At 51.6% G+C, this 17,112-nt stretch overlaps 1 protein-coding gene across 5 annotated transcripts in view; it reads right to left on the bottom strand.

Annotated features, from left to right (window-relative positions):
- ACSL1 (acyl-CoA synthetase long chain family member 1) overlaps positions 1 to 10,255 on the bottom strand; it is a 61,675-nt gene extending 51,420 nt beyond the window's left edge. For 4 of the 5 annotated variants that reach the window (XM_036456403.2, XM_036456407.2, XM_036456405.2 and 1 more), the window contains exon 1: positions 10,122 to 10,255. The gene's annotated coding sequence lies outside the window, so the exon portion shown is untranslated. Of the gene's footprint in view, positions 1 to 10,109 lie in introns of all 5 variants that reach the window. The other variant, XM_045588963.1, reaches the window with a different exon arrangement.
- Positions 10,256 to 17,112: the final 6,857 nt, after the last annotated feature.

Here is a 17,112-nt window from a genome sequence, read left to right as displayed (position 1 = left end):
TGTAACACGCGGGCAGCACAGGCAGAGCCTGTTATGGTAATCGCTGGAGACGCAGAGAGAAGGCCGGCCACGCAGAGGAAGAGACAGCCTTCCCGGGCAGCGGGAAACCAAAGTCAACCCCAGCGCAAGAGTCTTCTCCACGAGAGCAGGGAGCAGCACCTCACAGGCGAGGGGACAGGTGTCCTTCCCCGGGGGCCAGAGCTGGGCCGGGAGGCAGGACCCTTCTCCACCTGGTTTGAGAAGCTGCACACACAGGGGGCACCGAGTCTGGGTCCATCGGACACTTTGTCCAAAGCTGCTCGCTTTCCGTGGTGAGCACAGAAAGATGGAGAGAACATTAGATTCTGGCAGTAACCACGACGAGCTACAGAATCTTGCATCAGCTTCGCTGCTGCCGCCTGCTCCGGCCTCGGGGAGAGACAGGAGTGGGCGCTGAGGGGAGCGGTGCCTCCTCCCTCCCCAGTGCCATGGGGCACCCAGGGGATGATGCTGGAGAAGGCGGGGGATGGCCAGGAACCCTGGCCCGGGATCCCTCCTACACCCAGCACCCACGGGTGACCGCAGGGCACAGAGGGAAAACTATCCATGTTAAAAAAGCATCAATTCGATGTGGTGGGCACGTGGTAGCTGCTTTGTGATTTCGTTATTCTTTGAACTTTGCTATATATATATATATATATATATATATATGTGTGTGTGTGTGTGTGTGTGTGTGTGTGTGTGTATGTATACATATATATTATATATATATATGTATATATATTACAGCGAGGAAGAGAGAGGGAGAGAGAGTTAGAAACATCGATGAGAGACAATCATCGATCAGCTGCCTCTTGCACACCCCCTACTGGGGATGTGCCTGCAACCAAGGTACATGCCCCTGACCAGAATCGAACCTGGGACCTTTCAGTCCACAGGCCGATGCTCTATCCACTGAGCCAAACTGGTTTCGGCAAACTTTGCTATATTTTCATAATAAGATAAAGAAGCTCTAACTAGTCAGTCCGTTTCTTCTGGTATTTACATCTGTGCCACCTGCTCAGAAAGGGCTTCGGGCAGCAACCTGTCCCAGCAGAGGAAGCAGGAGAAATGGGCCCCTCCCGGCAAGTGCACACCCAGCTCTCAGCATCTGCCCTGCGCTGGGCCCTGGTGCCGTCACTGCCCTGCTATGTGGGCATCTTCCTCGTGAGGGTCCCACTGCAGAGAATCACACAGCACTCTGAAAACCTCCAGGGAACTAAGCCTCGCCTAGCGAGTCCCTCGCAGGCAGGGGGCCATCGGCGTGAGGACACAGCGCCTGCAGGGCCCTCTGCCTTCAGTGAGGACGGACACCTGTGCGGACAGACCGTGAGGACTGAAGGAGCGGCCAGGAAGCAGAGGCAGGGAGGGCTGGCCGCAGAGCCTGTGGAAGCAGGCCCAGGACAGGTGGGAACCGGCCGGGGCAGGTGGGGGTGCGGGGAGCAAAGAGGAGGCCTCGGGGCGGGGGAGGGAGGGAGGAGGTCAGGAACAATTGTGTCCTGAACCAGAGGCCAAGGACACCCTGGTTCTCTTCCAGCACAGCACCGTGCCCACAGGCTGAGGCGCAGCTGGCAGCAGGAGGCTGGCCGCGGGCAGCCGCGGGCCGTTCACAGCCCTCGGGTCCCCGGCAGGCCCGGGCCTGTGCGGGAGGTGGAGAAGAGACCCAGTCCTCGGGGCTGGGAGAAGTGGCCACGATCAGATGTCAGTGACCTGGGTAAGGAGGCTGAGGGGACACAGGTTGGGTAGGGTTACTTGCACCTCTTAAAATAGAGCGCGGTTTCAGCAGGCCTGGAAGACCAGAGAAAGGGACTCGGGGGAGCAGGGTGGGTGGGAGGCAGGACACACAGACAGACCTGTCGCCGGGGAGGACCGCCAACTTCAGCAGGGGGCCGCCGGGACCCTAAGGAGCAGAGGCGAACGGGACCCACAAAGTATCCTCAGGCTGTGCAGCGCCTCGGGAGCCCACGGGGCCTGGACGGGTGACCTCCAAGGCCAGCAGCCCTGCCCCGGCCCTGGAGGCGCTGGAGGAGGGCCGCGAGGCGGAGAGAGGTTAGCCAGGGTTTAGCTCATTGTATGAGCAGGGAAAAGGGAGGCGCTGGTGACAGCCACGGGACAGGAGCTAGGGTTACACCAAGCGTTCAGGTAACTATACGGTGACGGGGCCGGCCCCTGGGGGGGCGTTAACACAAAACAGGTCCACTCAGCGGAGAGAGTTATAGAATAATAGGCCAGTGTTTGTTTAAAGGAGGAAAAAGAGATTATCCGGTCTGGCTGTTACCTACTTGGGTGACACTAGTTGGAGTCTCTTTTCCTTTATGTTTGGTTAAAACTTTCATTACGGAAATTTCCAAATCTATTCAAAAGGAGCCAGAGCAGTATAATAAGCCACCATGCAGCCCTGGCCTCAACTTTAATAACAATCAACATTTTGCCCTGGCTGGTTTGACGCAGTGGATAGAGCATCAGCCTGCAGAGAAGGGTCCCGAGTTCGATTCCGGTCGAGGGCGCATGCCTGAGTTGAGGCCTCGATCCCCAGTAGAAGGCATGCGGATTGGTGATTCTCTCTCAACATTGATGTTTCTATCTCTCCCTCTCCCTTTCTCTCTGAATAAAAAAATATATTTTTTAAAAAATCAACATTTTGCTAATATTGTTTCACTTGATCCATTTTTTTAAATATATTTTATTGATTTATTCACAGAGAGGAAGAGAGAGGGATAGAGAGTTAGAAACATCGATGAGAGAGAATCATCGATCGGCTGCCTCTTGCACGCCCCCTACTGGGGATGTGCCCGCAACCAGGTACATGCCCTTGCCCGGAATCGAACCCGGGACCTTTCAGTCCGCAGGCTGACGCTCTATCCACTGAGCCAAACCGGTCCCGGCTCACTTGATCCATTTTTAAAAAGGATTTTAAGGCAAATCCCAAACATCCTATCATTACCTCTGGCTCCAGCTCCAGGCTCCCATGGCCCGAGCTGAGAGCTTACCTGTGGGGAGCAGATAGGACCAGTGCACACTCTGCCTCCCACCAGCTGCCTGAAGGTCTACACAAAGAAAGCCAACTTAAATATTGACTTAATGTGGCCAACCAGCCTGGCATTTCATTGTCATCTAAGAAAAAGTCCATGTATTCACACTGCAAATATGTTTATTACAGAGTTCCCAATCTATATCAACACAGAAAAAACAATCATGTCCTAACGAGGCTTCCGTATTGTCAAGTTTTTGGATCCAAAAGCAAAGCACACTCTGGATGTCACCTGACTCACCTAAGGTCAGAGACCACACGAACAAGGAGCACAGCCTAGTCTCACAGAGCAGTTTGTATCCCCTAGACCCGTGGTCGGCAAACTGCGGCTCGCGAGCCCCAGGCGGCTCTTTGGCCCCTTGAGTGTGGCTCTCCCACAAAACACCACGGCCTGGGCGAGTCTGTGCTGAATAAGTGGTGTTAGAGGAAGTTCAAGTTTAAAACTTTTGGCTCTCAAAAGAAAATTCAATCGTTGTACTGTTGATATTTGGCCCCGTTGACTAATGAGTTTGCCCACCACTGCCCTAAACGGATAAACTGAGTCTTCTTGGAAAAATAGTAGAGAAGGAGGTAATTTTCTGATTCCCTAAACTTTTGACAGTGCACCCAAAATAATAAGGAAAATGCATCCCTAATATATAAGTGCAGTAACATATAAACTATACACATATATTTCTATAAACCAGGGGTCCTCAAACTTTTTAAAGTGGGGGCCAGATCACGGTCCCTCAGAGAGCTGGAGGGCCGGACTATATGAACTACTAATTCCTACGGTAACACCTCGGCTGCGCTCACTGCCCAAAAAACCTGGCGGGCCGGATCAGACTCCTCTGCGGGCCGCATGTGGCCCGCGGGCCGTAGTTTGAAGACGCCTGCATGGATGGTCTACCCCTACCCACTGGGTGCACCCCTCATCCCCCCTCTGTAGGGATGGCCCCCATCTCCTGAGCAGTACCCGCAACCTCTCTGATCACTGGCCTGGCTAGTCTCTGGCTGCTCCCCCCATGGGCACAATACACAGAACCGCTAGCTGGGCAGGCAGCAGCGCCCGCCAAGGCCTGCAAACAGGCTCTCCACCGAGAGGGGACAACGCTCTTTGGCACAGCCCCAGCACGGAGGGGAGCGTGCGGGACCCTGCCTGTGCCTGCCCCCTGCCCCCGTGGCCTGGGGCTGGCCTCGGCTGAGGGGTGCCCCGGGGACCCCGTAGCACCAGCCCCGGCCCCAGGGCTGAGCATCATCAGACTGCCTGAGTGCTAGCGAGGCCCTGGCCTGGGCGGTGTGTCAGCAGAGAGCAGACTGGCACTGCGTTCGCCGTCTAGCCTGTTCCTGGGCAGCTCACCACACCCTCTGGGTCTCCGTGCCATCCTCGGTGAGGAGGCTGATGGGACTGCATGGCAGGTAAGGTCCTGCCAGCCCCTCACCTGGGCCATCTGGGAGGCCGAACGAGGCGCAATGCGGGACGTCCCTGCTGACAGGTGGTGGTGGGCATGCAGGGCCCGGGAGGCCCTTCCAGGACACAGGAAGGCGGGGGGGGGGGGGGGTAGGCCCCCAGGGGTGCAGAGGCCTTGGCGGGCCTTCTGCTGGAGACTCCGTACTCCAAAAGCCCAGGATATGGTGATTTGGGAAGCGAGGGAACTAAACTCTAGATGCCCGGACCGCCACGCTCATTGAAGATGAGGGGCCCCACAGGAGCCCTGGGCGGCTCTGTGCAGAGCGGTGTCTGACCGGAGCTCTGCATGGAAAAGCACTTAACCTGAGGGCCTTTGCTAGAAGTGACAGACTCTGGTCGAGGATGGCGACACTGAGAACGAGAGGGAGAAGTGGGCGTGCATGCAGCAGTTTGGTACAAAGCGCGAGTTATTGTAGAATAAGCAGAGCCTGCTGACCGGCTGGATGTCAGGGCACAAATAAAGATAACACCAGGCCAAAACCGGTGTGGGTCAGTGGGTAGAGCGTGAGTCTGCGGACTGAAAGGCCCCAGGTTCGATTCAGGTCAAGGGCATGTACCTTGGTTGCAGGCACATCCCCACTAGGGGGTGTGCAAGAGGCAGCTGATAGATATTCTCTCTCACTGATGTTTCTAACTCTATCCCTCTACCTTCCTCTCTATAAAACAAATCAATATATATATTTTATATATATATAAAATAAATATATATTATATATCTATATATTATATATATAAATTAATTATATGTTAGATAGATAGATAGATAGGTAGATAACGCCAGGTCCAGCCAGTCCTCAGACAGTCACCAGGCTCAGGAACAACCGCCCCTGTGTCCTGCCCCGGGGACACGGCCGAGTCAGATGGGCTGAGGCCCCCGGCCCTGCGCCAGGGACGGCTCAGTGGAGGAAGTCGGGCTGTCCTGAGTGGCCCCATGTCCGTGTGGTCTGGGCTCCCAGCCCCTCCGTCCCCTCCAACCATCGCAGCCCCACCTTCACTTATTCACACACCGGGGTTCTGCTGAGAATGGCACGGGAAAAGCGGCCCTACCACCCTACCTTTAAACCCGGGAGATTCTCCGTCCCGGGCTCTCAGCATGATTTACAGCTTGTTGAGAAGGTCTGTTTCTGGTAAACAACAACAACAACAACAACAAACAAACCTAAGGAGTGGAGTGGGGGCAATGGTAAGATATGTACACATATACATAAATGAATAAATAAATAAATAAATATTTGAATATTTGACCATAAAACAACAACAAAAACTTCCCCCAAGGGAGGCAGCAGAAAGCAATCCCATGTGCATGGTGGGGCAGATCTCCTATGTCAGTGAGCGACGCTCCTCCGTCCCTGCCAAGCCGGGGCCCTGCTCCCAGCCACATGCTCTCCTTCCGCACACGACGCATCCATCACCAGTCTCCGCTGGTCTCCAGCCTCCCAGGACCGACTCCCAGGCAGGCCCAGCCCTTCCCTCCTGAGCTCCCCGGAAAGTAAACCGCGTGCAGCAGATCTTATCCCTCCCAGAATCAAGCTGGTCCGCCTCGGGGGTGGATCACACCCGTCTCCTGGTCCAAGACAGGGTGCAAATGAGACCGGCAAAACCAAGGGGCAGCGGCAGGGAGGAGGCAGCCGTCCTCAGTCCTGCCGCCTGCTGGCTCCCTGGAAGAACCTGAAGCCGGACCCCAGGGGTGCAAGCCGGGTGGGGCCATCTGGCCTCTGCACCTGTTCCTTTACCTTTTGTAAAGAATGGGCAACTGGAGGACCCACCGACAGGACTGAGTCCCTGCGTGAGCGCCTCGGAAGCCCCGCGCACAGCGCCTGGTACGGTCTGTGCTATCACCACCTGCCCTGTCCCGGGCTGCCCAGGCTCGGCCTGTGGCCACCGTGTCAGTCAGCTGAGGGAGAAACCAGCTCCTGCGGCAACTTTCCCTTTTTGGATAATAAAGTAAAGGGCGTATTCAGGGCATATCAGCCTTATGTATAGGGACATGGCTCCCTCAACAAACCCGAGGGCCAAGAGCCAGACTGTGCAAGTGCACAGGTAATACATGTGTCAGAAATCCCTCCGGGGCGAGGAAATGGTGCAAAGGCAATTCCTATGAGGCCCTCACTTCTTACCACTTATCTTCCCAAACCATGAAAAGAAAAGCTTTATTTTCACAGCTTTTGACTAGAACACAGGAACCCAAAAGCACATAAAAACCATTCATTAATAATAAAAAAAAATGTTCAAAACAGCCAATTTCAACAGCTTTAAAGCAGAATGTGCCCTAATTTCTAAAAGATAGATTAAAACATTAAAAAAAATATTCACAATACACTTTAGGCCATTAAAATTAATTTGTCAAAATTTTATCTTCAACATAAAATATATGTTTAAAATTAAAAAATATATACATTTAGAGAAACAAAAAGGAAATACACAGAAACGTTAATAGTATTGAATCTCTTTAAGACCTTAATTTTATAGTTCCCCAATTTTCTATAATAAGCATAGATTCCTATTAAAATGTATGTAATATAAAATTATATGTTAGATGTAGCTTTTCTGAGGCAAATGGTTTTGATTTAGATAATGGGGAGCGTTCACGTTTTTATTTAAAACGTGGAGAGAAGACTGGCAACTAATTCACGGAGAGCATTAGCCAGGATCCCTAGACCGAGCCACGGGTTCTGAGATCTCAGGTTCTGGAGACAGGACGTGTGCCTCCGGCCGCATGCCTTCCAGGGAGGCAGGCAGCACAGGGGAGTGGGGTCCTCACTCCCCCGAAGTCTCTGTCCCAAGAACATGCATCCACCCCTCCTGCCAGCCATGCCACCAGGACCGCCCCATCGCATTTCTCCCCTCTACACCCCACAAAGGTCACACCACACTCAAAAACCTCTACAGATCAGGAGGTCAAAAAGCAGAGAAATGGCCGTAACTAAGATAGTTTTCTCCGGTCACTATGGTATGAGCAGTTGTTTCAAAGCGTGTGTCACCCTGGCCTTCCACAACCCAAACTTTCCGAGTTGGCATCCAGCATGTCGGGTAAGGAATTGCAGGTACAATGACAATCTCAGAGTCATGGCCACAGACGCTGATAAAACTGCCTCTACGTATAGTTCAAGTCCAGCTACTGCTTCGGAGCTTGTATTTCTTTAAAAGCCCTCAGAAGCCCCTCAAGTACTAGAATGTGGAAACTCAACTACCAGCAGCTTCGGATCAGCTCTGTCCGCTGAGACCTGGTCTCCAAGCATGTGTGTCAAAGTGACCCCATGTGTTTGTCTGACCGCCAGTGGGACTACAGTGTTTAGTAAAAACTCTGGCACCTTCAACCTACCACCTGACCAACCACACCTGTCAGGGAGTAAGGCCTGAATGGCCTTAGCATACCAACCGCTTTGAGTTGCCTTAAAAACAACACAGTTCTCTAGTTCATGGCATCATCCGAGGGAGACCATTCCTAAAACACTGTAAATGTGTTCTAACTCAACAGGATTGGCTCAGAAGAGACAGTAAATGCAAAAGAATAATGGAAGAAATATCCCTTTCTCTTAAGGTTATAGGGTATCAGCATCTATTATAGAAATGACTCCTATCCCTATAGTCTTGCTCTTTACAGAAAAGTGAAACCGTGAAGGGAGAGAGATGATGGGGAAATTCCCGGCTGTAATGACAAAACCATGTGATCTTTCCCCAAAGCCCTCCTCAAACACACAGACGTCGTCCACGAGACAGCAACATCCAAAAGGAAGACGTGGCAAGACCTGGGCCTTCACCATGACACTGTGGCCAGCTGGTTCCCTTGCAGTTATTCCAGGCTTCACCCAAAAGCGGACACAGCCATGGAAACTCTGCCTGTGCGGTATAACCAGACACCTGTCCCCCTGCGTATTTCACGACTATCCGTCAATTAAACGCCAAAATCTAAAAAGCCAAGGGCTTTCTCTCTAGTCGGGCTGCCTGTAATAATAATAATAAAAACAGGCATTAATAGAGACAGGAAGGAAATATACCAAAATACTTCTAACTCTGGGGGAAGGGTGATTTTCTTTTCTTTCTTTCTTTCTTTTCTTTAAGTCTTTTCTGTTTACAGTAAGTGCAGAAAATAGAGGTCTATAGTATATGGCCTATAATATATCTATATTATTTTAAGGGAATGAGGTGAGGTGTGCTGCTTTTAAGGATTATTTTTTTTCTAATCCAGAATTTCAGCTCCTGAAGGATGTCGGTCTAATGCACATTCGTCTTTTCACAAACGAGGAGCCGAGATTCAGGCTGGGAAGGGCCTCTCCCAGTTGAGTCAGGACCAGACAGCCACACTGAAGGGAAGGAGGGGAAGCGGGGTTCCTTTAAAAAGCTCCTCCCTGTCATCTCCCCACCTTCTCAAGCACACCCAAAGCAGACTGTCAACTCCAACCTAAGTTTTCAGCCACCCTAACCGGCCACCTCCACCTCCACCTGCAGAACCAACCAGAAGGCTGGCTGTGTGTTTAGGAATAAGTGTTTGTTTACACTGGGGAAAACAGAGGTGAGATCTGTGTCAGACACTGTGGGGTTTAACCAGCTTCTCTCATGCCGGGCAAAGGTCCCTAAATAAAAGGAAGGGTACTGACTCAGGGGGGACATTTGGGACAGCTCTGCCCCAAAAGAACCTTCCGTCTTATCTTCAGGAGACAAAGGGCACTTGGACAATAGCCTTCATTAAGCGCCGTCACCTTGAACGTGAGTGGGTGGGAAGGGGCTTGCCATGCATGACACCCGGTCACCCCAGCGCCTGTCTGGCTGGAGGTGCTAGCTCCGTTCACTCAAGTCCTCCCATCAGCACCCTCCGTCCGCGATGCCATGGAGTAGACATCATCTCTGCTTGGTAGTTAATTTGAAAAAAAGGAAGAAAAAAAAAAAAAAGCCAGACTCCTTAAATCAATGAGGGCTTCCCGCATCCTCGGAGACGCCGCGCGGTGCTGCACATGGCAGCCGGCTTGGATGCTGCGTGTGACCCTCCCAGGCGCTCCCCGGGGCCGGCAGCCGCGGCCGGAGAGGCGGGCAGCCCGCCCGGCTCCGGCTGCGGTGCTCCCCGCGGGCCCGAGCGCAACCCCGGCTGCAGGAGGGAGGGATGGCGTGGCCCAGGGGCCGCCGGCACCTGCCTCCCGGGATCCGCTCCCCGCGCCTCCGGGATCCGCTCCCCGCGCCTCCGGGATCCGCTCCCCGCGCCTCCGGGATCCGCTCCCCGCGCCTGAAGCCCGGGCTCGCCCAGGCCGGGCCGGTCCCCGCCGCCGCCGCACAGACCCGGGGCCGGACCGCGGCGCGCGTCACCGGACCCCGCGGGGCACCAGCGCCTCGCCCGGCGGGCATCCCCGCCTCAGGCTCCGGAGGCGGCGGCGGCCCCCACGGCCCCAGGCCTCCCCCGCGCGCCGCGGGCAGGGCAGCCGCCGGGCAGAGGCCGGGAAAGCGGAACGTCCCGACGAGACGAGCCGAGCCGAGCGGCTGGCTCCCGCGTCTCCGCGGCGGCCGCCGCCACTCGGGCTCGGGCGGCGGGGCGGGTCTGCGGCTGAGCCCGCACCTCCCGGAGCGAGCCCACGGCGGGCGCCGCGGCCGGAGCGCACGCAGCTGCCGGCGGCGCGCGGCGGGAGCACTCACCTCCTCGCTGGCCCGGCGCTGCGCCGCCGGCTGTCACCGCAGACCACGGGCTGCCCCGCGCCTGCTCCGGATGCTATTTAAAGGCGCCGCCGTCACCTCTGCGCGCTGGCTGCGCACCGGCCTCTGCTGCCGCGGGGGCGGGCTGCTGGGGCTGCGCGAGCCGCGCCCGCCCGCCCCGGCCCCGCCCCGGCCCCGCCCCCAGACCCGGGCCCCGCCCCGCTCCCGCCCAGGCCCCGCCCCCCGCATGCCCGCTTTCCCACGCAGGCGCGCGCGTGTCGCGCAGGCAGCCAGCGTGCGGCCGGCGGGAGGGTGCGGGGTATGGGCGGGAGGGTGCGGGGAATGGGCGGGCGGGTGCGCTGGAGTCCCCTGAACTTGCCCGGTTACGTAAGGAACCCGAGGAAGGGCAAAGGGGAAAAGGAGAATGGTGTAGCCCGGCCAGCTCTGGGGTCTGCGCGGGGGGGAGAGGGGGGCCCGAGAGCTCTTGCGCATCTTTCACCCACCGGGGCGTGCCCTCCTGACTTCTGCACATGGGGCCCTGGCGGGGGCCCCCGAAGCTTTCCTTATTTTCTTTGGCACCCACGTGCACGACCCCTTTTAACCCGATTTCACCACATCCCCCAGCAGGGTTTTGACACAGCCGCTGGCCAGGAGGACTGGTCTGGGCTTCTGCAACGCCCTGGACATGAAGCAACCCTGGGCGACGTATCAGCGGGGGTATAGTTAGAGCTGACGACGTTGCTCAAGAGCAGTCTTCACCCTCCAAGTTCCTGGGGTCCCTCCACCCTCCTCTCCTCTTCCTGGCTGTGAGGTTTGCACGGGTTCTATGTCCATGCGATACCTACTTGGGGGTTGTCAGAGGCCAATGCAATGTGTTTTCAGGCTGGGACCCCAAATGTTATTGTTGCTCTTGGCGCCTGAGGCCTGCTAGTAGCCTTACTCTCTCATCACGGGGGTCCCAGGCCCAGCGATGCTTGTGGCCAGCATCGGGCAGAGGGCTGTTATCTAGTGCACTTTGAATCTGAGTCTTGAGAGGAATTCTTGTTATAATAAAGGCCTCTGGTAATGGCAGATTCCATTTATTGAAACCCTTCACTCACATTATCTCACTGAATCTTCATAATCTTATGAAGTAGGTGCTGTCATCATTCTCCTTTTACAGATGAGAAAACTGAGGCACAGAAAGATTGAATGCTAGTGAGGGAAAAGCTACACCTGGAACTCAGGCAACCTGCCTCTGGAGCGTGCACATAGAAAATAACCCCAAAAATATATTTGTGTTTCAAAATAAAAGCAATAGTAAACTGTAAAATAAGTATAATAAAAGTTTTTTTTCTTATGATGATAGCATATTGCCTTGGTATAAGTGGTTCAGAAGGTTCAGTCAACCATGGATTAAAAATATTCTGGGGGGCCAAAACCGGTGTGGTTCAGTGGATAGAGCATCAGCCTGCGGACTGAAAGGTCCAGGTTTGGTTCTGGTCGGGGGCATGTGTTTGGTTGTGGGCAGATCCCCAGTGGGGGGTGTAGAGGCAGCTGATCGATGTTTCTCTCTCATCGATGTTTCTAGCTCTCTATCCCTCTCTCTCTAAAAAAACAAAAACAAAACAATAAAATATATTTTAAAAAATATTCTGGGAGAATAAAATCATGTTGCTGAGGCGTACTGTGTGGTTAGGCCTAAAATGGGTGCATCTGTACAGACTTTTTTCTTGTCATTATTCCCCAAATAATACAGCATAATAACTATTTCCATAGCTTTCCATTGCATTTGGTATTATCAGTCATCTAGAGGTGATTTAAAGTAGATGAGAGGATATGTGCAGGTTTTAGGCAAACACCATGCCATTTGAGCATCGCAGATTTTGGTATCCTCAGTGGGAGCAATCCCCCACGGGTACCTGGGAATGACTGTGCTCACAGACACAGGAAGCACACTGAAGTTGGCTCCACCCTGCAAGACACCAAGGACTTCCCCTGGCTCTCCTCTCCTCTCCAGAACATCTGGACGTGGTGGCATGCATGTGTCCTCCGCAGTGTGCTGGCACCATGGTACCGTGAATGTGAGGGCAGCCCACACGCCAATGGCCTCTGTAACAGCTGTGTTCCCCTAGATCCCCTTCTGAATGGAGATGGTCCAGATCGAGACATATCCATTAAAATAGGGGTGTCGAACTCAATCAGAGAAGGGGCCAAAATCTAAAATCCAGCCTAAATCGCGGGCCGAATGGTTTACTGAACAGTCATAAACTGTCATTGTGATGGAAACGCAGCGGAGTGCAGTGATGACAGCGCGGTGCGGGCCACATTGCAAGGCCTGGCGGGACGGATTTGGCCTGCGGGCCTTGTGTTTGACACATGTGCATTAAAAGAAGGAATGGCTGAAACCGGTTTGGCTCAGTGGATAGAGCATCAGCCTGCGGACTGAAAGGTCCCAGGTTCGATTCTGGTCAAGGGCATGTACCTTGGTTGTGGGCACATCCCCAGTGGGGGGTGTGCAAGAAGCAGCCGATCAATGATTCTCTCTCATCAATATTTCTAACTCTCTATCCCTCTCTCTTCCTCTCTGTAAAAAATCAATAAAAATTATTTTTTAAAAATTAAAAAATAAAAGAAGAAATGGACCCCCCTTTCATTTTGATTGGTTTCCACTTGGCTAGTCCTTGGTTTCTCTGCCCAGGTCTCTTTCTCCCCGCCCAGGGTTTCATCATGTTAGCCGCTCCTTCTTCCTCCTCTCCTACCAGTCCTGCAGCCTGCTGCCTCCTCGGGCACTTCCCCAGTTCTGTGCTGGATCAGTTTGCGGGGTGGCCCTAATAAGAGGACCACAGACTGGACGGCTTAAACACAGAAAAATACTGTCATTGCACAAGTTCAAAATCGAGGCGTGAACGGTGGGGATCCTTCGGAAGGCTGTGTGGGAAGCATCTGGTCCAGGCATTTCTTTTGGGCTTGGGAAATGGTCATCTTCTCCCTAGTCTCCTCACATGGCTTCCCCTCTGCGTGTGTCCGTGTCCAGATTCCTCCAGTCATACTGTATTAGGGTTCACCCTAATGACCTCGTTTTAACTGGATTACCTCCGTAAATACTCTGTCTCCAAATAAAAACCCATTCTGAGGGACTGGGGGTTATGACTTCACCATATAAATCTGGACAGGAGGAGGACACAATTCAACTCTCAACAGTGACAACCGTCATTGGCTCTCCCCCTTTCCCGCTCCCTCCTCCAAAACACGTTTCTCCCAAACGCGTGCCTCCCTGGGCTCAGCCTCAGGGCGGTGGCTGGCAGCTCTGGAGTGGGAAAGGCACACCATCAGGCATTGCAGCTGGGTGCCGTCCCCTCCGGCAGAGCCATCCTGGCATTGGGAGGCAGCGTCATTCCCCAGAGGCTTGGTTCCTCTTCCGGAAATAGAGGGCTAGACTAAATATTTTCTCAGGTTCCTTTCGGCCTAACACTTTAAAAAAAACACACACGTTTCTCCCTCATTATTTCAAAACTAGAGGTCCAGTGCACGAAATTCAAAAGTGGGCAGGGCTGATCAGGTTCTCCGCCTCCCCGCCACCTCCTTCCCTTGCCACGCACGTGCCACTGCTGCTGCTGGTTGCCCACCATGTTTTGTGCCACCCCCTGTTGGTCAGTGCATGTCATAGTGAGCGATCGAACTCACGGTCGAACTCCTGGGGGGACACTTTGCATATCAGCCTTTTATATGTACAGAAGTTTCACAGTTTGTCATTTAAAAAATATATAAATATTTTATTGATTTTTTTACAGAGAGGAAAGGAGAGAGATAGAGAGTTAGAAACATCAATGAGAGAGAATCATCTATCTTACACACCTCCTACTGGGAATATGTCCACAACCCAGGTACATGCCCTTGACCGGAACCGAACCAAGGACCTTTCAGTCCGCAGGCTGACACTCTATCCACTGAGCCAAACCAGTTTCGGCAGATTCACAGTCCTGTGACCATCAGATAGAGGGTATGGTGGGAAGCAGTACTGCACAGTGGTTAAGAACACAGGTGTGGGAGTTGAGCTACTTTGCAGTAAGCTCCATTTCATCCTCTGTAAAACAGGGATAATATAATAGTTTTAGTATTGTTATAATAATAGTCTTATTCCTATAATAACCTAACACAGAAGGCTGTTGAAAGGACCGACAGCCCAAGGCCTCAATGTTCTCATTAATGAAGGTTCCAGACTCCATAGGTGGGGATTCCGTTGTGGGGACTTGGAAAGAAGTAAACCCTTTTCCTTCTTTCTTTTATCCAAGCATCTCGTTAGCCAAATAAGTTTTTACCTAATATCCTTTACTGTTCCTACCCTGTTTCCCCGAAAATAAGACAGTGTCTTATATTAATTTTTGCTCCCAAAAATTCACTAGGTCTTATTTTCAGGGGATGTCTTATTTTTCCATGAAGAAGAATACGGTACACATTTATTGTTCAATGAAAATAAAGGAAATTTATTATCTGTATATGGTACAGTAGTAAGGTAGTTGTCAACACAAACCAGACAAACTGTGAATCCTACAGTATCAAGAATTTACTCATTTATTCAATGACAATCATGTCATCATCTTCTGGAACATCATCATAATCCAATTCCTGAATTTCCTGGTGAATTTCTTGTGACTCCATTTCTTTCAGAATCAGTGGGCCAAATCTCTCATGTTTAGCCTAGGGGGGCCTTATTTTTGGGGGGATGCCTTATATTTCACTCAGAAGGAACTCTGTAAGTAGGTCTTATTTTCGGAGGATGTCTTATTTTCGAGGAAACACTGTATATTACATTTACTGGCACTATATTACATTCTGTTGTCATATCTCATTAGGCTCCTCTTGGCTGTGACAGTTAGTCAGATTATCCTTGTTTTGGGGGAAGCTTGACCGCTTAGAAGGGTACCTACTGGACATTTAATTTCGTAAAATGTCCTAATGGGGTTTGACTGATGTTCTTCTCACGATAAGCCTGGGGTATGGATTTTTGGGAGGAAGACATTTTTACAATTTTCTATAGAGAGAAGAGAAGGAAAATGCATTCTTTCCTTCCATAGGGTTGATGGAATTTTTTTAATGGACGGTTTTAATAAGACATTGATGAGAACTGAATCCATTGCTTTTCACTGTAAATAAGTGCTGATCAGCAGAATTTTCAATCATATAACTTCTGACTATGTATGTTGCATTCCGGTTTCTCTTTTACTCCCCACAGACTTCCAGATGCCTCAGGACAGGCTGATAAGGAGATATGCCTGCAGGCCCGCTGGCATGAGATGCTGGGGAGTTGAGATTCAAGTGGTAGTTCTGGGGACATGGGAAGTTAGAAATATAGATGCAAGAATTGGAAAGCCCATAAATATATCTCCCCAACCCCAAAGTAATACATTCCCAACTCCAGTTCCCTTAGCTGGGTTCTAAAAAAAAAAAAAAAAAAAAAAAAGAGCTGGCCATTTTAGCACTACCATGGTGGGGATGGTGATAGAGGGGTCTTGGAGCAGAAAATGGCAACAGATAAACCTATTACAGCTAAATTATCTTTTGCAAATTTTGTGGAAACATTTATGTGAATACATGGCTAGAACCTTTGGTGAATGAGGGCCCCAGTGAAGCTATGTTAGCATCCATAGTCGGCAGGACTCTTTCAGCATTATTGAACTACTGCTCAGATTTGCTATTAGAGCTCTCAGATGTCTAGCAATAAGGAAGAAGGATATTTCCAACAAAAGAACACTTTTCTATAAGTACTGATGTTTATCACATGGTCTTCTATATTTAAGCTATGGCACTTCCTTCTCCCACATCCTTTTTCTTTTTTAAGTGCACTTGATCCACTGGCTTCATTAACTTTATAATGGAGTCCATGCATTCTCCCAGCCTCACTGGTCAGGCCTTCTCCCAGCATGCAGTGCTGCTCCAGCATAGTTGCTGGATAAAGTCAGGGATTCCAGAATTCATCCTGCTCCCCCACAACACCTGACTTTCTGTGTCTTGAGGTGATATGACTTTATTTAGTCGATGTTGGATATCCTATATGATAAAAGTGTAATACACAAATCAACTGGACAGCTGAACAGCTGAACCACACTATGACACCAACTGGCGCCAGGCCAGCTCAGGTGGGTGCAATGTGATTGGTTGGGGGCCTGGCCATCACCCCACAATCACCCCGCAGAGGGAGGCCCAATCAGTGGACTGCAGCAGGTGGGTGGGGCCTCCCTCTGGGAGGGAAGCCTGGGTCCTGGATGCCAGAGGGAAGCCAATGCTAGCAGCCGGGGGAAGGCAGGCCTACTCTTGCACAAATTTCATGCATCAGGCCTCTAGTAAATTATAAGTACTGCCAGCCTTCCAACTCAACTAGTTTTTCAATGTCAACCGGTAAAATTCAAACTCTTTACGAGAATTTCTAGGATGTCCTTCATTACTTGTTCCTGCTTTCCTCACCAGCCACACCTCTCCAGCCGGATAGAACTACCTGCAGAGTAAGAGCCAAGGCCTGGAGTCAGATTGCTTGGATTCGCATTCCAATCTCTCAGGTTACAGACCTAGGGAGAGAACCCCTCTAATCCCTAGCTTTCTCACCTGCCACGTGAGTACAATATTGTATTGCATCCAATCTCAATCACAATCAATTGCAAGGTGCACCATTATCTTATGTATCCCTGAGAGAGAAAATAAATTCTACCCTTCAAAATAGTAAAACATCATTAATGGGAAGATGCACCCTAGATTGATTAGCTTTTACTGCATAAAAAAAAAATCACCGTCGCTTATTAATTTGTGATTCTCTAGGTTAACACTTGGGCATTAAAAGTTATTCGAACAGGAAAGAGAAAAAAAGAAAGTCTCTAAGAGGCTGGTTACCAAAGCCTGCTTTGTTGGAGATGGCTTTCCTGGAAAACCACCTGAATAGGAAAGATTTATTAAGCCCGCACACTGGAGGCCACCTTTTGCCTGCCAGCATTTTATGTAAAGAAGAACCCCTCATCCCCAC

Source organism: Pipistrellus kuhlii, unplaced genomic scaffold (genome assembly GCF_014108245.1).
Source record: "Pipistrellus kuhlii isolate mPipKuh1 unplaced genomic scaffold, mPipKuh1.p scaffold_m20_p_3, whole genome shotgun sequence".
NCBI lineage: Eukaryota > Metazoa > Chordata > Mammalia > Chiroptera > Vespertilionidae > Pipistrellus > Pipistrellus kuhlii.
Note: the sequence above shows the minus strand (reverse complement) of the source record. Positions and strands in the feature narration are given on the sequence as shown.